Source organism: Rhipicephalus microplus, chromosome X, assembly GCF_043290135.1.
Source record: "Rhipicephalus microplus isolate Deutch F79 chromosome X, USDA_Rmic, whole genome shotgun sequence".
Lineage (NCBI taxonomy): Eukaryota > Metazoa > Arthropoda > Arachnida > Ixodida > Ixodidae > Rhipicephalus > Rhipicephalus microplus.
Window position 1 is genome coordinate 225045535 of NC_134710.1, and position 22977 is coordinate 225068511.

Consider the following 22977-nt stretch of genomic DNA (forward strand, 5'->3'; position numbering starts at 1 on the left):
CAGTTTTTCCATAAGGAACAAGATTCTACCAGAGGATGTTCGAGCGCTCTTCGGAGGGTGTACCCCTTCAGATGGGCACAGAACGAGGATCATGAAAATTCAGCGCTCAGAATGGCTTCGACAGGTACGCCTTTTCAGAGCCTACCTACGCGCGCAGATGCATCGAACTTACGAGTCATATGCAGCGGAGATTCACTTTCGAAAGCATCTACGTCTGGCAGACCAAATGATAGAATTCCACTGGAAGCTTCAATTACGACTGTTACGTGATTTGGTGGACAAAGTGCGCGTGAGTGCAACCTCCAACGTTCATGTGGCAGAAGGCATCTGCCTACCGGACTTTGTACTAGAAGTATTGGGACTTGGGCCAAAGTTTGCCGTGCAACCTCAAAAGAACAAGCCGGAACTCGTATCAATTGTACGTCAAGTGTCGAAGCGGGTTCCCGAGGATCAAGCCACCAGGATCATCAACGAAGGTGTGGACGCTTTAAAATTGTGTAGGCCTCCATGCCGCAGTTTGCCTCTCAAACGCGTGGAAACTTACTTGACACAGCATGCTCTGAGTGTACTTCCAGTCGATAAAGAAGGAGGGTTTGCGGTTTTCTCGCATGATGAATTTAAAGAAAAGGCTAAAAGTGCTATTACGGCAGTGTTCAGCGAAAAGAAAAGTATTTCGATTGAAAAAGTGAGGGGAAAAGCAATAGAACTTTGTAAGAGGATGAATCTAGAAGGTGTGCTTAGCGGTATCAGAAAAAGTAAAAATGACAGTCTGGATGTGTTCTTTAGTGCTAAAACGCATAAGGAAGGAGTACCGTTCAGAGTGATAGTGTCGGAGAAGGACACGTGGCAAAAAGCTGTAGCTGTGTATCTGCAAAGAACATTAAACTTGCTTGACATAAATGACCCCTTCCTGACAAAAAATTCGGAACAGGTGATAAGTTTCGTCAGGGAACGAAAAAACATAGGGTTAAAAGCGTTTTCGGCTGACATAAAAGATCTGTACTATTCTCTGCCACAATCAGCAGTATTAACAAGTGTTGGCGAATGCATCGATGAGTACGGTGCCGTTAGATTTAGCTCACAAGCAGGTACGTCCGTCGACAATTTCTTAGAATTACTTAGGTTTTACTTGTCGTCAACGTTTATTGAAAACAATGGTACCCTGTATCTGCAAAAACAAGGAGTATGCATTGGCTCGTGCTTAGCACCAGTTTTAAGTAATTTGTTTTTGGCTGAAATGGACAGGAGGCTATCAGGACGCCTAAATGAATACAATGTTGTGCACGTATTTAGGTACGTCGATGACTTTTTAGTGTTTATCAATGACAGAACTGCAGATTTTGCTACTCAATGTAGTAGCGTGTGTAGCGTTTTTCGTGAGGGGCTTAACCCACTTGAAGTGACTTTTGAAATGCCATGTGACGGAAGGCTCAGATTTCTTGACATTAACTTTCAATTCTCAGATGAAAAGACATGCTGGTGTTACGAGCCCAGAGCAAGTAAGCCTTTACTACAGTTTCACTCAGCGCATACTAAACTGGTAAAACGAGGCATTGCGAAGATGTGCTTGAGTGAGGCACTAAAGAAGTCCTGCCGGTGCCTCATGAATGAAAGCTTCAGACAACAGGTCTCGAGGCTAAGCAATGCCGGGTACCCCAAGAGCCTCGTCGTGTCCGTTGCTGAAGGATTGCACAGAAAAGTGCTGGAGAAAAGATGTGAAGGGATGGATAGGGTGAGCTCAAGAAAGGAAAGTTTTGCCGTAATTCCATACATGCATAAGGTTTCTCACAGGATAAAAAAGATTGCGGAAAAATGTGGCACTAACGTAGTTTTCTCGGCACCCAATAAGTTGGTGAGTCTTTGCAGAAGCACAAGACCAGACAAGGGAAAATCAAATGTATGCCAAAAGAAACATAGAAACCTATTTGTGGAGTGCATCATGTGTGTTGTATACCTCATTCCACTTACTTGTGGAAAGTGTTATATCGGTCAGACCAGTAGATGCATAAACGATCGCTTGCGCGAGCACAATAACAAAGTAAATAGTGTTGTTCCTGATGGTTTTCTTTCCCTTCATTGCCAGAGATGTAATTGCACACCGAAATTCAAGGAAACGGTTATAATCAATAGAAGTAGGCACGAGATGACGCGGTTGGTATTGGAGGCCGGCAGAATTGCAGAGCTAGGTGACACGTGTGTGAGCAGCCCATCAGTGGGTTGACAGATAAGGAACTTGATTACATGTATTCGCGATAGGGTTTGTGGTAACATGGGATAAAAGGAAGAAAGAAAAAGTAGAAAAAGATTGAAAAATATAAAATTGTAAAGTATTGGAACACGCGCGTTGGTTATATTTGATGGTTTTTAGAGCTACGCACGTGCGACGTTGGCGTGGTGGATCGCATACACCACGGAGATCTGCGTGTAATAAACTGTTGTTGAAAGTTAGCGCTGTGTTGTGTCTATGTGCCTTCTCTTGTCCGTGTTCGTTGTCTGCGCTACCATCCATCATCATACGACGAAATACTTCGTTGAAGACTAGAACAGTCGGCGAGTGAAATCATTTCCCCAGAAAGATATAATAAAACAATTTCACTATCTCGATCGGGGTTGATGGTCCGCCAGAATTTTTTCCGCCAGAATCACCTTGCCTACGACTGCGCATCGTAGGCAAGGTGATTCGTAGAAAATTATTGCGGGCTTTCCAAAGCGCAGAAGCGGATGCATTGTTCGCCATCTTGTATGCGTCCTACCGCTTTTCAGAGGGAGAGTGTTTGGCCGAACAGAAGACTCGCTTTTCTTTTTCTGTTACAGAGTTGTTTTCTGTGCGAAGTGTACCAAGGTGCTTCGGAATGGGAGGCAATAGTGCGCATAGAAACATATCTGTCAATTAATTTATTAACTTTCAATGCAAACATATTCCAGTTAGATTCTGTACTCTGTTTTTAAAAACCTAAGAAAACGTCCGCGAAGCTAGACAGCTCATTATTGATAGCTTCAAAGATGGCTTTGGTAAAATTACAGATTCTTTTTTACTTCGCACTTTGGTGGCTGGAAGTACTTTAATTAAACAGATAGTGTTAATGGTCTTTCCGACCAGGTAGGTATAATAAATCCAAAACGGTATCCGGACAGTTTGTTAAAACGAGGTCGAGTGTTTTTCTAGAATTGCTCGCTAACCTAGTAGGCTGTAAAACTATTTGATGGAGAGAAAATACTGAGCAGAGGTAGATAAAACTGAAGCTTTCCGAAGAAAACGGTTTTGTGACCGGAGGGTCAGAAGACCAGAAAATGTTGGGGAAGTTGAAGTCTCCCAGCAGAAAAATAAAAGCTTTAGGACTACCTGAAGTGACGGTGTCGATGGTGTCATGTAAATCGGCAGCAAAGCTCACCAAGTTGTTGGGAGGACGATAGCAGACCCCAAATACAAAGCTGTTGTCACATATGTAGGCATGCATTCATGTCACCCCGAGCACTGATTTAACTGGGAGATAACAAGATGGAATATTTCGTGAGATAGCCAACATGACACCACCTCCAACACGTGATTCTTGATCGCAGCAATAAATGGAAAAGGTGTGCGCCCATTGAAATATTTCCTTGTCCGCAATGTCTGGGTGAAGGCAGGTTTCGGTTAGAGTGATTATGCGTCAATCGCACGTATCAATTATTGAATCAGGTGAAGCACGGTTGGTAAGTACGCTTCTGACACTTGCCGAAAGTATAGCCACACTAGTTGGTGCTAAGATATCACCACATCCCCTCATGCGTACCTATGTTAGTGTTTCATTGCTCGAATGTGGTGCGGCAGGTGAAAATGAACTTGCAGATGGCTCGATAGAAGTAGACGAGTTGAGCTCAACAATTCTGATACCGTCATACTTCTAGTATTTATGGTTAAGATTGAGCTTGTTGTACCACCACTGGAACTTCGGTGAACCAGGTAAGCTTTTGGCGAATTCAGCAAGCCTTCTAGCAAGGCGTGTGGCAGCAGAAAAGTCTTCAACAATAGACATCTTCATTTCTTTTAATTTTGACCTTGATGCCAGTACGTTTCCTGTGGTTTTAAAACAAAACATTTTTATAATAACAGGCTGACACTTTGCCAGTGTGAGACGCCCCAAACGGTGTGCACGTTCAATTTCGGATTCCGAGACTTTTCTACCCAGCACAAAGATAATACGTCCAGCACTTTCTGCTCAGTCTGTTGCCAAGTTTCACGTGCATCGGAAATACCGTGTATAATCACGTTGTCATGCCTTGACCTATCCTCTGGGTCATCCAAGCGATTTGGGATCAAAACTTGCTCAAGCGTCAATCGTACCGAGGCCTCTTCCACAGCAGCGAAGTTACCACTGAAAGAACTAGGTTCATTATTTTACACTCGAAAGTCTCAAGACGGGTAAGCATGTCAGGGCAGTGGTCACCTGTAGTAACCACGACGCCATCGCTCAAAAAAAATACATTGGTGCCCCAACCTGCATCTGTATTCCCAATTGTCAGCGTAGGGACGCGTACAGGCACCCATTAGATAACGTCATGGATTGCGGTGCTAAATCTGGTACTTCTCTGCAGCCTGACCATAGATACTTGACCACACACCACCGGGGGGGGGGGGGGGGGGGGAGGGGGTGTCACTGCTTGCGTCCATGCCTTCCACCGCCGCTGACATGCTCGTTCGAAGGATCTACTCAAGAGACTTCTGGCCATCATCGCTCTCGAACGTTCTTCTGATGCGTTTCTCGTTTTCTTCTACAAAACACCAAGTGCGTCTCACTTTTTGCGCCGTCTACACTCCTTGAGTTAAGCCCACTGCGATATTTTTCGATAGACACAAATAATTCAAGTTTATTGCGAACAATATAATATTATTAGAAATAGTACAATGCTTAAGTGGTTGAATGTAAGATATGTCGATCATGAAATACCATAAAAACCATGATTTTGAATTGGTTCGCTTAATAAATCAAAAAATATATAAACGAGAATTATTATCAGGTTTTCTTCTTCAACAACAAAGGATATTGCACAACTACCTGTGGCTCAGATTTTATAGAACAATTTTGAAAGGCAAAACTTTGATCTAACGTCTTAACAACGGAATGGTTAAAGCCTCGTCCAACGTTATCGAAAAACTTCCCCGAGCAATAAACTCCCGCGTACTCTATAGAATCCCGTACGATAATGGAAAGTAGCAGGAGATGGGAATAGGAAGTAATAAATAAAAATAGGCTTCTTTAGCACTAGGGGTGGCAAGCGCGTGAAAGATTCGGTGCTGGGCTTCCTTTTTTGCATCTCTGCGGTGATCGTTTTCTTTTCGCTTTATACTTTACCACTTTTTCAAGGCGAAGCATTTCTTTGTGAACTTCGGTGACTTTGACCATATCTATCTATCTATCTATCTATCTATCTATCTATCTATCTATCTATCTATCTATCTATCTATCTATCTATCTAGACACCTACATTTATTTCTCCTGGCCATTTCGATAATGGTATCTATACCAACTTTGTATGCTATAACATGACTCCAGTACGAGCATTACTGACTTGTGAGGACACGAAAATCTTGAGTTGTATGTCATGAATTTCGTGAGTTACATGTTATGACCTTGCTCTCTTGCGGTATTTTAATCCACATGAGATATTGAAAAACCGGTTTGGTATGACATGACTGCATAGCAATAATAGATGACAGACCCTAACGTTGAAATCATGACATGCATGTCATGTAAGTCAGGACTACGCGCCACGCTCATGGTGCGCTCGTGGGCGTTTCGCTAGCTTAACGTATATCAAATATGGTATTACGGGACTTCGATGGCTGACGAAGGATTTCGACTGGTGCAAACGTAATAACCATGAGAGATACGTCATGTAAAGCATGACAACATACCACGCTCTACATGTGCTAGCAGCCGTTTCGCTAGCTTCACTTAAACCAAATTTTGTATCACGTGACGAGAATAGACGACGGAGGTAAATGACACGTCCAAACATGAGATCCTTTATATACGGGACATGTAAACACGACTACATCTTACGCCCACAGCATTTTTATGAACGTTTCACTAGCTTCAGATATACCGAATTCGGTACCACGGGACGTGAACACAGATCTGGTAAACAACATGTCCAAACATCCTAAGTATGATATGCGCGTCATGCAAAACATGAGTACATGCTACGCTCATTGCATTCTTATCACCCTTTCACTAGCTCCAGCTTTACCGAATTTGCTATCTTGTGACGTTAACTAACGACGAAGGTGAACGACGCGTTCAAACATTGTAATCATGATACGCACGTCTTTAAAACATGACTACATGCCACGCTCATACCGCTTTTGCGGGTTTCTGCAAGCTTCACATATACCAAATTTAGTAAAACGAGACGTAAAGGGACGGCAAACACTTCTCGTAGACCTTAACATCAAAAATATACATGGAAATCATGTCCGCCATAATATATACGTCTTTGTCATAACGTTGTGCTGATTTTAGGTGACTTATACCCCTTCCTCATTCGTGCTTCACATATCATCGATTCCCACTGTACTTGGGATCTGCAAAATTTTTACCGTGTTTTTTTTTTCGTTCTCTATATTCATTTCTTTTTCTCGTTTTATTTTTTTCTTCTGTCCTTATAAATCCGTGCAGAATGCTTGGGCGTGTATCAGCATGTATGTGTCGGTTCATGATGATGGCGATTTTCTATCTACGACACACGGTAAACCTCGCCTGTAACAGCACTGCTGTAACTTATTTCGTGGCACAGAAATTGCGTGTGACGCGCTTTGCTTAACGCCAATCGCTCTGCTAGCATGCAATTGATATACAAATTCGAATCAACTCCACTTGCAAACACGGTTAACTTGGGTTTCAAATAGGTGGTCTGCAGGCCGTGTTTGAAACCCTTCTCACTATCTTCACACCATAAGTTTTCGTATTAGATATATTCGTGTGATACCTTCACATGACGGGCCTAAACAATTATTTTCGTGAGGAACATCATGTGGTAACAATGTGTTCAAGCTTAACCTTGACATAAAATTATTTCGGAATCAGCATCCAAATTTTAGTCATTTTCGATATAAGTATCCCCTTTTCGAATCCCGGAACCGAATTCGCTTGAAAAAAACCTGAAGTGTAATAGTAACGAGAAAGCTTTCATTTAAACGGCAATGTTTGCTGACACTTTCTGAATAAAACTCACCCCTCCTTTATTTGAACGTCCGTTAAAGTCCGGGTGCTTACGTGGTTATTTGCGTGTTTGCGGCCCACTGGGTTAGGTGAGTATGTGACCCCTTCGGTAAAGAAACACAGGCTTAGTATACGTTCTAATATTTTTATATCTGCTGTTAACAAGACTAAATTATTTAAACCAAACTACGGTAAGGGAAAACAGAAAAGTGTGCGAGGACATCACAGAAACTTCGTGAGACAACAGCGTGCCTCCCACACCAGTGTCCACCTGTTAATGCCGGTTCATGTGCCCTTCCTCACCACACTTCATGGCGCTTTGGTTGTTGGCTCGTCACATCTCGACTAGGCGTTGGGGCAACCTAAGCTCATGTGGCCTTGATAGTTGTGCTGGTTGCATGCTCGGCAGTCCACTGATTGCGCCGCTTGGAAAAGTGGACGCCTCGGTAGATGGATGGGAGCTCCTCCGTATCTATGATCGATTCAGAGCAGCGGTCACCTCCAGTAACCACGACGCCGTTGCTCCTAAAAGATACAATGGTGCCCCAACCTGCACCTGCATTCCCATTGTACAGACACTCATTAGATAACGTCCTGGGTCGTGGTGCTAAATCCGGCACTCCTCTGCAGCCTGAGCATAGATACTTACCCAGACGCCACCGGGGTGTCACTGCCTGCGTCCATGCCTTCCACCACCGCTGACGTGTTCGCTCGAAAGACCTATCTCAAGAGACTCCTGGACATCATCACTGTCGAACGTTCTTCTGAAGCGTTGCTCGTTTCAATGCTGATGATGATGATGATGATATTAATGATGATGCTGATGTTGATGATGTTGTTGTTGTTGATGATGATGATGATGATGATTCTTGTTACTCTGGCGCACACCCAGAAAGGGGGGCCAAGAACCGGGTGGCAGGATCTTTAAGTAAAAGGCTTATGGTTTTGCAAACACAAAGTGATTTTGGACTGAAAAAAAATTATATAGAAAGAAGAGACAAACATCGCAAAATAAGTATACATGAGCAGGGATCGATGCAGGCTATCGGATGTGATTTGAGACAGAGGTAAAGGTGGTTCTAATATATATGGTGGTTCTAATAAGGTGGTCTAATATAATATATAATGGGACACGCGAAGGATGGCCGACCGGCCATCCTTCGCTTGTCCCAAACATAACTCCTTCCAACCCAAGAATGTTGTATGCACGCTTGTTATACATACAACTTCAATAACCATATTGGCCTGGAGAGTGGGGTCACACTAGGCGCACTGCCGACACTTCGAGTCGTGCGTAAACATCAGACAAAAATTACTAAAACAACAACAAAAACGTGTTAGAAGGCATTCACGATAACGTCATTACATCATTACAAAGCACCATCACACGAGTGTTCCTTTCAAAAATGTTTGTGGTCACCCAAACGCACAAAGTCACGCAGGAGACCACGAGGAGGGGCGCACACTGGAAAATAAAAAAGATGCAGTGAGTCCGACTGGGAGGAGGCACTCAGGAGCCCCAATCTCCGAAACCAACTTAAGGCAGTCCAGAGGGCCCAAGAACTGGCGGAACGCCACCACGTTCCCGCCCCGACTCGGGCGTCGCCTACGGTAGCGGCTGCTAGGATGTCCCACGTGGGCACCCTGGTGGCTTAAACTCCTCAGGACCATATATTAAAGTTCTTGACTGACTGCAGAGAAACGCACTCTTGTGGTCACACCTGCGCACTGGTCGGATTGTAAATCGCAGGTTGGACCCTGCCCCGTACATTCCTCGGTGCACCATGGCAACTAATGAACATTTAGAGATCATGCTCTTGCTACCTGCCTAAATCTTACAAACTTCAATACTACTACTACACAACGTGCCCATTATGTAGTAATAGTCAAAAAAGAAGAAAAACAAACTTCCACCCATCTCCCTAAGCTTACTTTACTGATCCCCGCTGTCCAATTGCGACAAGGCATCGGCGCACTTATTAAGACATCCTTTTGTGTGACAAAAAAAAATAGATGTCCTTCTGTAATGCCAAAGCCAGCGGGTCAGGCAAGCACCAGATTATATGGAGTGGGTCAGGTACGCGAGCGGGTTACGTGCCGTTACTTCTTTAGCTCTGTCACCAACTAGCCGCATGTCCGACAGGTTGAGTGTCCACACGACGGTAAACACCACTCTTTTACTTGGGGACCAATCTAGTGGCTGAGGACTGATATTATGTTGTTGTTGTTGTTCTCCTATCGTTAGTGGCGCATACCCACTGTGGGGGATTGGCCAAGAATCGAGTGGCTTTAAAATTTACTGTTCAGATTTAGAATGATGGAGGTATAACAGAAAGATTACCGATAGCCTATAGGCAAGTGTGGTGCTTAATGTAATGCATAGAAATATTTACATAAACAAATTTATTCTTAGAATAGAGCAATAGTCTGATTTTATACGTATATAATTAGGTGAACATGTTAAGATAATGAAACTGGTTATTAGTCAACCTATTAGTTATTATGTCTCAGAACGATGATTTCTTTCTCTTCTCCGTTTTTCCCTTGAGCAACACAGCCCCTATTCGCCTTTCTAAGGCACCTGTCACTAATGCTATCTCGTTTCTCAGATGCGGGGCGCTTGCCTTAAATACGGCCTTCAGAGCCAGCGTAACAGCACTGAAATAATTTTTACCGTTCGAGCTCCCTAAGGAAATAGGTACAAAGTGGTTCCTAAGGTTCGTAAATGGGTTCATTAACTCTTAGTGGGCGGTTATTTGTTTTTGGTAATATTTTACATGTGCCATCACACTGTAGAGGTCTCTCTTAGCGCGCGGAGTCGTAAGCTTCGCAACCGCACCTTACCTGTGGAGCTTAGCATAGGGACAACTGTAAACAATGTGTCCGGGGTAGATTATCTTCGTTTGTGGGACCGAACATCTTTCCAGGTTCATCGCAAGGCCCATTGACATTAGAACACCCAGAATCGAAGTTAGTGAGAGCCAAAAATGTGCTCTCCGAATGCACTGACTCGTTTTTTGTTCTATGAACATTCCCCGCTCACTGTCCAGTTCGTGCTCGCATGTCATCCACAGTGAGCTTTCCTTTCGTCGTTCTCTCACGCACATCTCGCCCCTGGTCTCACTAGCTGAAGCATGTACTTGCATGGCACCCTCGGCAAATGAAACATTTGAATTTTGCCACTCTGGCATCTTATCTGCTTTCATTTCATCTTTACGATCGACCACCTGAACGATAACTTGCCCCGTTCTTAATATAGGAACCGCCCATTGCACGGACCCTGCTTGAATTTGCTTGAGTTTCTTCAAATTGCTTGGCGTTAGTAGAGCATCTACTCCTGTAAGTTTATTTGTGATCGCACACAGTTCAATCAGCCCAGTTGCAGCACCTCTTTCATAAGTGTTCAGCCCTAATGGGACGTACATCAGGTCGGCATGCCCAAATGCTCCTCACAGGCATACTTTTCTTATTCGCTGGTGTTTTGCTACAGTGGGAATCAACTCCTCTCTGAGAACGGTTATGCCAGATCCTGAATCTAGACACGCATTGAACGTGCTCCCCCCGCTTACTAGCTCAACCCATGTTAACCTCGACGTACTAATCATGTCTGTGACAGAAACTTTGCCTCCTGTCATAAGTTCGCACACTGCCCTCGCCGTCAACCTTTCAGGTGGGTGTACTTCTTGCCACCCTTCTGCTGCCGATGTTTTTGGTGTTGTTTTCGGGCATTGCCAGTGATAGTGCCACTTTCCCCGCAAGCATAGTATCGGAGCGTCGTCTTCCCGTTCCCTAGCGCTGGCCTATCTGCCGCATGGTGATCAAACGATTCCCCTCTCTTCGATTTAGCGGCGTTGGTTTTGCCCCATCTTCTGTTCTTTGTGCCCTCGTCATATTTCTGCGCAAGCTTCGCTAGAGGCTTGGGCCTGAGCCACTCTGCTGTCACATACTGTAGGACGTATGTCGACATGTCTTCATTCATCATTAATTAGCGGTTTGACGTGGTCGGAAATCAATAACGCATGCAGGTCCTGTATTGTTTTAATCTCCCTACTACGAAGGTAATGGTCAAGTAGGATCTCAAGCCTAGTGAAGAACAGCCCCCCCCCCCCCCCGTCTCATCTTCCTTCCGACATGTGTAAAGACGGCGTTTGTATTCCTCTGAGTAAGCTTTAGTTCCTGAAGGATGAGGTCACGAATCTCTTCGTAAGAAAAGACTCGCTCCTCAGCTTGGTTTGCTACCAATGTCCGAGATTTATCATTCAAAAACGGCATAATAATAGCACCCTGAACATCTTCGGGAATACCGCAACTTCTAAGCATATTCTCAGCGCTTCGGAACCACGCAGGCACCAGCTCATCGGAAACCAGCATTGGTGGAAGAACTGCTCGCAACCGATCCGTATACCGTGCCAAACCAGACCTGTCACTCCGCTCCACCTCAACTCCTGCCTGAGACTGAAGCTTAAAAGCTCGTAGCTCAATTTAGAGCTCCAAATTGTCTATTTCTGGTTCCTTCATTCCAACTTGAACAGCAGGATCCGTGCTTTCACTAGCAACAAAATTTGCGCCGGTCAAACCCGCCAATGTCTCATTACGATCTGACTCTTGGTACTCAGTAGTCCCGTCTGCTCTCTGACTTCTCGTCACCCTTGTGGCCATGGTGCTCCCGGAGAAAACGAAACAGGGACCCACCTGTGGTTCACTGTGCGTTGATGAGTCGCCGCACCACCTCCAGGTAGAAGTTCTAGTCAGCAGGTAGTGGAACCGATTTTCCGCTGCAGTTAGATGTACGTGCACCACTGAGTCTCTCCCTTGATAGGTGTCACCCGCTGGCTCTCTCCATAACTCCAGTTGTCGCCAGCCACTCTGTGTGAGAAGCCGATGTCTGAGCGTAAGAAGCCGTCACTCTCAATTCCGGTTCAGCTGATCGCTACGGTCAGTGTTGCGCAGACTTCAGGTCTCTTAAACTGCATATCTTCATGTCGGCTCTGACGTCGCCTGACGATCTTCTTTCGTTCTCACCTTTGGCTTTCGGTGTGTGTGTGCCAGGAAGGCTAGATGTCTCATTGTCCTCCAGGAAGTCGCCGCGACATCCTGTCAACTGCGCCAGTTAATATTGGGATGATGGGTGTAATCCCGATGGTTCAGATGATCACGACGACACGTTGAAGGACTGGATTGCTTGCTCACTTCCTGGCAAACTTCAGTTTATTTACACACTGGCACTTATTTACAAAGGCCAGGGTGGGCACTGAAGTAACCGCCCAGTAAGCACTGGGCTGTAATATTATTAACGTCCGCGTTACTTGCCGATCAAGCCTTTCGTATACTCCACACATCGACACCAACTTCTCGATGTCGAGTCAACCTTGGATCAGGGTCTGCGCTAAGCACGACCTCTGTCCCCACTTCCCGATCTCATTCCCGAACACCAAGCTCCCCTTCTCACAATTTTCTCTTCGTTAAATACTTCCCGTCTCATCTGAGACAGCCTCGTGGGACGAACCCCTACTCGATGCTTCACCAATGGAGCAAACGACTGCCCTTTCCTCAGAGATGGGTCTCCGCCTCTGCGTTTCCACACTTCGCTATCCTCCGACCATCGACTAAGAACTCCGTCATTTCAACGACGTACAGCTTCAAAAATACTTTCGTGCGACAAGCCTGTCTAGACGGCTTGTCGGCTGTCTGGCGTTAGTAGGCACAATTCTGCCGTATATCCACACTTATTGTTACAGCATGGCGCCAGATTATCTTGTTGAGAGCCGTGTCGCGATAGCGATCACTTATTTCTCAGTCTGGCTCACAGTGAGACTGCTACCACCGTGCGGGTCACTCCCCAGCACAAGGTGCGGAGAACAAAGGCTCACAGGGTTCGACAGCAAAGACGCGTTCCGAGGAGAACAGCTGAGTCTTCGTCTGCGCAGCCTATTTTCATTAACTTCCATTTTCGTCGGGCGCCGTCTACCGACTGGCCATTCTTCGCGTGCCCGAAACATTACTGGTGGCAAGCACGAAAGGAATGTGGTTCTGGGCTTCCTTTTTTGCATCTCTGTGGTGTCAATTTTCTTTTCACTTTATTTTTTTGCTTTTTGAATGCCAAGCATTGCTTAGTGACCTTCAGTGACTTGGATCGTATCTATCTATCTATCTATCTATCTATCTATCTATCGATCTATCTATCTATCTATCTAGCCACCTACGACTTCTAGCTCTCCTGGCTGTTTCGATAATTGTATCTATGCCAAAATTTGTATGCCTTAAAACGACACTAGTACGAGCATAACTGACTAGTCATGGCATTAAATTATGAATGTATGACATGAAATTTTTCAATTTACATGTCATGACCTTGCTCTCTTGTGGTAATTTCGTTCACATGAGATATTCAAAAACTTGTATGTATGACATGCCTACATGGCGAGTATAGATGACACCCACTGACGTTGAAATCATGACATGCATGTCATGTAAGTCACGAATAGGCGCCATGCTCATGGTGCACTCGGGGTCGTATCACTAGCTTCAAATATGCCAAATTTGTCATTACGGGACATCAACGGCTGACGAAGCTCTTTGACTGGTGAAACCGTGATAATCATGAGATGTATGTCATGTAAGCATGACAACCTACTATGCTCATGATGTGCTTACAGCCGCTTTGCTAGCTCCACTTACACCAAATTTCATAACACGTGACATGAATAGATGACGAAGGTGAATCACGCGTCCAAACACGAGTGTCATGATATAAGTGACATGTAGGTATGACTACGTGCTAGCTCATAGAATTTTTATGAACGTTTCACCACCTCCAGATATACCGACCTTGGTATCACTGAGATGAATAAAGATGAAGGTCAACGATACGTTCAAACATATTACCTAATGAATTAAACCCTTTGTTTCGAGAAGTGAATAATTTTATAATCAAGGCACCGTTCCATTTGTGGCCTTTCCTTTTAAGTGGGTTTCGCCAAGTTGTCGAGGAACCAACCAACCTGCCAATAATCATTATGATATGAGCGCCATGTAAAAGATGGCTACCTGCTAGGCCTATTGCATTCTCATGACCCTTCCATTAGCTCCAGATATACCGAAATCGGTATCTCGTGACGTGAATAGACGACGAAGGTAAACGACGCGTCCAAACATGCTAATCATGATATACGCGTCATGGAAAAGCTGGCTACATGCTACGCTCATTGCATTCTCGTGACCATTTCACTAGCTCCAGATATACCAAATTTGGAATCACGTGACTTGAATAAACGACGAAGTTAAATGACGCGTCGTAACATGATAAGTAAGATATGCGCGTCACGTAAAACAAGAATATATGATACGCTCTTTGCATTCTCATGACCTTTTCACTAGCTCAAGATTTACCGAATTTGGTCTCCCATGACGTGAATGGACGACGGTGAACGACGCATCCACACAGGATAAACCTGTTACGGCGTCACGAAAAGCATTACTACATGCTACGTTCATTGCATTCTCAAGATTCTCCCACTAGCTCCAGATATACCAAATTTGGCATATCTGGACGGGAATGAAAGACGAAGGAAAACGACGCGTCCAAACATAGTAATTATGCTATGTGCATCTTGTAAAAGAACACTACTTGCTACGCTCATAGCGCGCTAGTGGGAGTTTGCTAACATCACATATACCAAATTTAGTAATACAAGACGTGAACGGGTGGCTCAAACTAATCATAGGCACTAACATAATATTCTTTACATTGCCATCATGTAAGGCAAAGTATTCTTCTGTCTCGTGACGTTGTGCTGGTTTTAGGTGACATATACCCATTCCTCATTCATGCTTCGCATATCATCGATTCCCACTGTACTTGGGATCTGCAAATATTTTACTATATTATTTTCTTTCATTATCTATATTCATTTCTTTCTCTCCATTTATTTATTTCTTCTCTACTTATAGATTCGTGCAGAATGCTTGGGCAAGTATTAGCGCGTGTATGCTCAGGATGATGGCGCTTTTCTATCTGCTACACACGCTAAACCGATCCTGTAGCAGCTCAGCTATAACTTATTTGGCGGCAACAAAATTGTGTGTGACGCGATCTGCTAAACGCCAATCACTCCGCTAGCATGCAATTGCTACACCGATTTGAATACACTCCACTTGCGAACGCGGTTAACTGGGGTCTCAAACAGGTGGCCTGCAGCCCGTGTTTGAAACCCTCCTGAGCATCTTCGCACCATAAGTTTTTGTATTAGATATATTCGTGTGACACGCCCACATGACGGGTCTAAAGAATTACTTTCGTGAGGAACATCATGTGGTCCCAATGTGTTCAAGCATAACTGACAGAAAAGTATCAATTAGACATCAGCATTCAGATTTTAGTCATTTGGGATATGGGTATTGTCATGTTCAAATCCCGGAACGAAAGATCTTTGAAAAAAATCTCAAGTGTAAAAGTTATGAGAAAACATTTCTGTGAAACGGCAATGTTTGCTGACACTTTCTAAACAAAACACGCCCGTCCTTCTTTTGAACGTCCATTAAAGTCTGGGTGCTTGTGGGGTTAACTGCGTAACTGTGGCCCACTTTGGGAGGTGAGTCTGAGACCCTTGCGGTAAAGAAACACATGTGTAGTAGACGATGTAACATTTTTATATCCGCTGTTTACAAAACTAATATATTTCAAACAAACAACGTTAATAGAAACATAATGTCCGAGGACATCACAGAAAAGTTGCGAGACAACAGCGTGTCTCCCACCCCAGTGCTCGCCTCTTTATGCAGATTCATGTGTCTTTCCTCACCGCACTTGTAGGCACTTTGGTTGTGGGCTCCTCACATCTCGACTAGGTGTTGGAGCAACATAGGCTCATGTGTCCTTCATGGTTCTGCTGAATGCATGCTCGGCTGTCCACTGATCTCCGCCGCTTGAAAATGTGGACGCCCCGGTAGATGGGTGGGATCTCCTCCGTACCCATGATCGCGTCAGGGCAGTGGTCACCTCCAGTAACCCCGACGCCGTTGCTCCGAAAAGATACAACGGTGCCCAAACCTGCATCTGTATTTCTTACTGTCAGATTTAGGACGCGTACATACACCCATCAGATAACGTCATGAATTGCGGTGCTAAATCCGGCACTCCTCTGCAGCCTGACCATAAGTACTTACCAAGACGCCACCGGGGGATCACTGCCTGTGTCATTGCCTTCCACCGCTTCTGACGTGCTCGATCCAAGGACCTTCTCAAGAGACTTCTCGTCATCAACACTATCGAACGTTCTTCTGAAGCGTTGTTCGTTTTCTTCTACGTAACAGCACGTGCGCCACGCTATTGTGCACCTTAGAACTTGAGTAAAACCCACTACGAGGTTTCAGAATAGGCACCATTCATTCAGGCTCATTGCGAACAATATAACAATAATAAAAATTCTACATTGCTTAGGGGGTTGAATCTTGGATATGTCGTTCATGAAATACTATCAAATACATAATCGGGGCTTGGTTAATGTACTAAATCACAAAACACAAAACGAGAATTATTATCAGCCTTTCTTTCTTTACACACTTATGACATTGCACAACTTCCGGTGTCTCAAATTTATTAAAGTGTTAAAGAAAGGGAAAAAATCCTATGTGACGTCTTAACAACGGAACGGTTAAAGCCTCGTCCAATTTTAGCGGGAAATTTCCCGAGCAGTAACTTCCAGCGTCCTCTATAGAATCCCGCGCGATAAAGGAAAGCAGCACCCGGTGGGATTACGAAGTAATAAATAAAAATAGTCTTGCTTCATACAAGGGGGGGGGGGGGGGCAAGTGCGAAAAGAAGGCTGTTCTGGGCTTCAATTTTTGCATCTCTCTGGTGTTCGTATTCTTTCCATTGTATATATTTCTGCTTTTTTTTTAATTATTGCATTGCTTAGTGATCTTCGGTGACTTTAACTGTATCTATCTATCTATCTATCTATCTATCTATCTATCCATCCATCCATCTGTCCATCTGTCTATCTACCTAACTATTTATCTATCAAGCCACCTATGACTTTCAGCTCTTCTGGCCGTTTCGATAATGGTATCTATACGAAAATTTGTTTGCCATAACAGGACTCTAGTAAAAGCATAACTGACTAGTCGTCACATGAAAATTATGATATTTTTGTCATAATTGTTTTATTTACTTGTCTTGACTTTGCTCTTCTCTTGCGGTAGTTTTTTTCACACGAGATATTGAAAAACTGTTATGTAAGACGTAACTGCAGGGCGAGTATAGATGACCGACTCTAACGTTTAAATAATGACATGCATGTCATGTGTGTCACGGCTATGCGCCACGCTCATGTTGCACTCACGGTCGTTTTGCTAGCTTCACATATGCGAAATTTGGTATTACGGGACGTCTATGGTTGACGAACGTCTTTGACTAGTGCAAACGTGATAATCATGAGATGTATGACATGTAAGAGCATGACAACCCACTACGCTCATGATGTCCTTGCAGCCATTTCACTAGCTCCACTTACACCAAATTGCATATCATGTGACGTGAATAGACGACGAAGGTAAATGACACGTCCAAACATGAGAGTCGTGATATACGTGACATGTAAAACACGACTACATGCTATGTTCATAGTATTTTATGAACGTTTCACTACCTCCAGATATACCGAATTTGGTTTCGCTGACGTGAATAAACACGAACGTCAACAACACGTCCAAACATATTACCTTATGAATTCAACCCTTCCTTTCAAGAAGTGAAATAACTGAAGAAGCAAGGCACCGTCCCATTCATGGCCTTTCTCCCTAGGTGGTTTGTGCCAAAATGTTGAGGAACCCACCAACCAACCAATATTATTCATGATATGCGTGTCATGTAAAACATCACAACATGCTAAGCTCATTGCTTTCTCGTGGCCCATTAATTAGCTTCAGATATACCGAATTTGGTTTCACATGACTTCAATAAACGATGAAGGTAAATGACACATCCAAGCATGATAAGTAAGATATGCGCGTCATATAAAACGTGAATACATGCTACATTCATTTCATACCCATGACCCTCTTACTAGCTCCATATATACTGAATATGGCATATCTGGACTTTATTGAAAGACGAAGGAAAACGACGTGTCGAAACATTGTAATCGTGATAGCACATGTTATAAAGCATGACTACATGCTACGCTCATAACGCGCTGGTGGAGTTCGCTAGCTTCACATATACCAGATTTAGTAATAACAGACGTGAAGAGATGGCAACCCCTTATCGTAGGCACTAACATAATAACCTTTACCTTGCAATCAAGTGCGGCATAATATACGTCTGTGTCGTAACATTGCGCTGATTTTAGGTGACATATACGCCTTCCTCATTCGTGCTTCGCATATCATGGTTCCCCACTGTACGTTGCATCTTTGGATCTGCAAAATTTTGACTGTATTTTTTTCTTTCTTTATCTATATTCATTTCCTTCTCTCCTTTTATTTGTTTCTTCTCTCGTTATCAATCCATGCCGAATGCTTGGAAGAATATCGGTGCGTATCCGTTCATGATGATGGCGATTTTCTATTTATGACACACGGTAAACCTCACCTGCAACAGCTCTGCTGTAACTTATTCGGCGACACCGAATTCGCGTGTCACGCGCTCATCTAAACGCCAATCACTCTGCTAGCATGCAATTGCTATACCAATTCGAATGCACTCCACTTGCGAAAACGGTTATCTGGGGTATCAAGCAGGTGGCCTGCGGCCCATGCTTGAAACCCTCCTGACCTTCTTCGCACTGCAAGTTTTCCTATTAGATATATTCTTGTTATGCGCCCTCATGACGGGTCTAAACAAATATTTTCGTGAGGAACATCGTGAAGTCAAAATGTGTTCAAGCATAACCGTGACAAAACTATCAATTGGGAATCATCATCCAGATTTCAGCCATGTTTGATACGCTTACCGCTATGTTCAAATCCCGGAACCAATATCTCTTGAAACAAATCTCAAGAGTAATAGTTTGAGAAAAACTTTCGCTGAAAAGGCAATGTTTGCTGACACTTCCTGAATAAAACTCAGCCCTCGCTATTTTAAACCTCCTCTAAAGGCCGGGTGCTTGCGGGGTTATTTGCTTGACTGAGGCACACTGGGTGAGGTGAGTCTGAGACCCCTGCAGTAATGAAACAAAAGCTTAGTAGACGTTGTAATACTTTTATATATGCTGTTAAACCCTCAAAATATTTTAAACATTATACATTTATGAAAAACATAAGAATGTCCGGGAACAAAATAGAAAACTTGTGAGATAAGAGCGTGTCTCCCACGCCAGTGTCCGCCACTTTATGCAGATTCATGTGCCCTTCCTCACCGCACTTGTAGGCGCTTTGGTTGTGGGCTCGTCGCATCTCGAGTAGGCGTTGGGGCAACATGGGCTCATGTGTCCTTCGTGGTTCTGCTGAATGCATGCTCGGCTGTCCACTGATCTGCTCCACTTGAAAAAGTGGACGCCCCGGTAGATGGATGGGATCTCCTCCGTATCCATGATCGCGTCAGGGCAGAGGTCACCTCCAGTAACCACGACGCCATTGCTCCGAAAAGATACACTGGTGCCCCAACCTGCATCTGTATTTCCTACTGTCAGATTTGGGACGCGTACATGCACCCATCAGATAACGTACTGAATTGCAGTGCTAAATCCGGCACTGCTATGCAGCCTGACCATAAGTACTTACCAAGACGCCACCGGGGGATCACTGCCTGTGTCCTTGCCTTCCACGGCTTCTGACGTGCTCAATCAAAGGACCTACTCAAGTTACTTCTCGCCATCAACACTATCAAACGTTCTGCTGAAGCGTTGCTCGTTTTCCTTTACGTAGCACCACGTGCGCCACGCTATTGTGCAACTTAGCCCTTGAGTAAAACCCACTACGAGATTTCAGAATAGACACCATTCATTCAGGCTTACTGTGAACAATACAATATTATTAAAAATTGTAGATTGCTTAGGAGGTTGAATCTTGGATATGTCGTTCTTGGAATACTATCAAATACATGATTGGGAATTGGATAATGTACTAAAACACAAAACATTAAACGAGAATTATTATCAGGCTTTCTTTCTTTACACACTTATGACATTGCACAACTTCCGGTGTCTCAAATTTAATAATGTGTTATAGAAAGGAGAAAAATCTTATGTAACGTCATAACAATGGAACGGTTAAAGCCTCGTCCAACTTTAGCGGGAAATTTCCCGAGCAGTAACTTCCAGCGTCCTCTATAGCATCCCGTACGATAAAGGAAAGTAGAACCACGTGAGATTACGAAGTAATAAATAAAAAATAGGCTTGCTTCACACAAGGGGGGGGGGGGGGAGCAAGGGCAAAAAGAAGGCGGTTCTGTGCTTCATTTTTTGCATCTCTGTGGTGTTCGTTTTCTTTCCATTGTATACATGTCTGCTTGTTTTTAAATTAATGCATTGCTTATTGGTCTTCGGCGACTTTGACTGTATCTATCTATCTATCTATCTATCTATCTATCTATCTATCTATCTATCTATCTATCTATCTATATATATATATATATATATATATATATCTACCTATCTATCTATATATCTTTCTATCTATCTATCTGTCCATCCAGCTATCCATCTCTCTATCTACCTAACTATTTATCTATCAAGCCACCTATGACTTTCAGCTCTTCTGGCCGTTTTGATAATGGTATCTATACGAAAATTTGTTTGCCATAACAGGACTCTAGTAAAAGCATAACTGACTAGTCGTCACATGAAAATTATGATATTTTTGTCATAATTTTTTTATTTACTTGTCTTGACTTTCCTCTTCTCTTGCGGTAGTTTTTTTCACATGAGATATTGAAAAACTGTTATGTAAGACGTAACTGCATGGCGAGTATAGATGACCGACTCTAACGTTTAAATAATGACATGCATGTCATGTAAGTCACGACTATGCGCCACGCTCATGTGTCGCTCACGGTCGTTTTGCTAGCTTCACATATGCGAAATTTGGTATTACGGGACCTCTATGGTTGACGAACGTCTTTAACTAGTGCAAACGTGATAATCATGAGATGTATGTCATGTAAGAGCATGACAAACCACTACGCTCATGATGTCCTTGCAGCCATTTCACTAGCTCCACTTACACGAAATTTCATATCATATGACGTGAATTGACGACGAAGGTAAATGACACGTGAAAACATTAGAGTCGTGATATACGTGACATGTAAAATACGACTACATGCTATGTTCATAGTATTTTATGAACGTTTCACTACCTCCAGATATACTGAATTTGGTTTCACTGACGTGAATAAAGACGAACGTCAACAACACGTCCAAACATAATACCTTATGAATTCAACCCTTCCTTTCAAGAAGTGAAATAACTGAAAAAGCAAAGCACCGTCCCATTCATGGCCTTTCTTCCTAGGTGGGTTGTGCCAAGATGGTGAGGAACCCACCAACCAACCAATATTATTCATGATATGCGTGTCATGTAAAACATGAGAGCATGCTACGCTCATTGCTTTCTCGTGGCCCATTAATTAGCTTCAGATATACTGAATTCGGTATCACATGACTTCAATAAACTACGAAGGTAAATGACACATCCAAACATGATAAGTAAGATATGCCCGTCAGATAAAACGTGAATACATGCTACGTTCATTTCATACCCATGACCCTCTTACTAGCTCCATATATACTGAATGTGGCATATCTGGTCTTTATTGAAAGACGAAGGAAAACGACGCATCGAAACATTGTAATCATGATATGCACATCTTATAAAGCATGACTACATGCTACGCTCATAACGCGCTGGTGGGAGTTCGCTAGCTTCACATATACCAGATTTAGTAATAACAGACGTGAAGAGATGGCAAACCCTTATCATAGGCACTAACATAATAACCTTTACATTGCAATCAAGTGCGGCATAATATACGTCTGTGTCGTAACATTGCGCTGATTTTAGGTGACATATACGCCTTCCTCATTCGTGCTTCGCATATCATCGTTCCCCACTGTACGTTGCATCTTTGGATCAGCAAAATTTTGACTGTATTTTTTTCTTTCTTTATCTATATTCATTTCCTTCTCTCCTTTTATTTGTTTCTTCTCTCGTTATCAATCCATGCCGAATGCTTGGAAGAATATCGGTGCGTATCCGTTCATGATGATGGCGATTTTCTATTTATGACACACGGTAAACCTCACCTGCAACAGCTCTGCTGTAACTTATTCGGCGGCACCGAATTCACGTGTGACGCGCTCATCTAAACGCCAATCACTCTGTTAGCATGCAATTGCTATACCAATTCGAATGCACTCCACTTGCGAAAACGGTTATCTGGGGTATCAAGCAGGTGGCCTGCGGCCCGTGCTTGAAACCCTCCTGACCTTCTTCGCACTGAGAGTTTTTCTATTAGATATATTCTTGTTATGCGCCCTCATGACGGGTCTAAACAAATATTTTCGTGAGGAACATCGTGAAGTAAAAATGTGTTCAAGCATAACCGTGACAAAACTATCAATTGGGAATCATCATCCAGATTTCAGCCATGTTTGATACGCTTACCGCTATGTTCAAATCCCGGAACCAATATCTCTTGAAACAAATCTCAAGAGTAATAGTTTGAGAAAAACTTTCGCTGAAAAGGCAATGTTTGCTGACACTTCCTGAATAAAACTCAGCCCTCGCTATTTTAAACCTCCTCTAAAGGCCGGGTGCTTGCGGGGTTAATTGC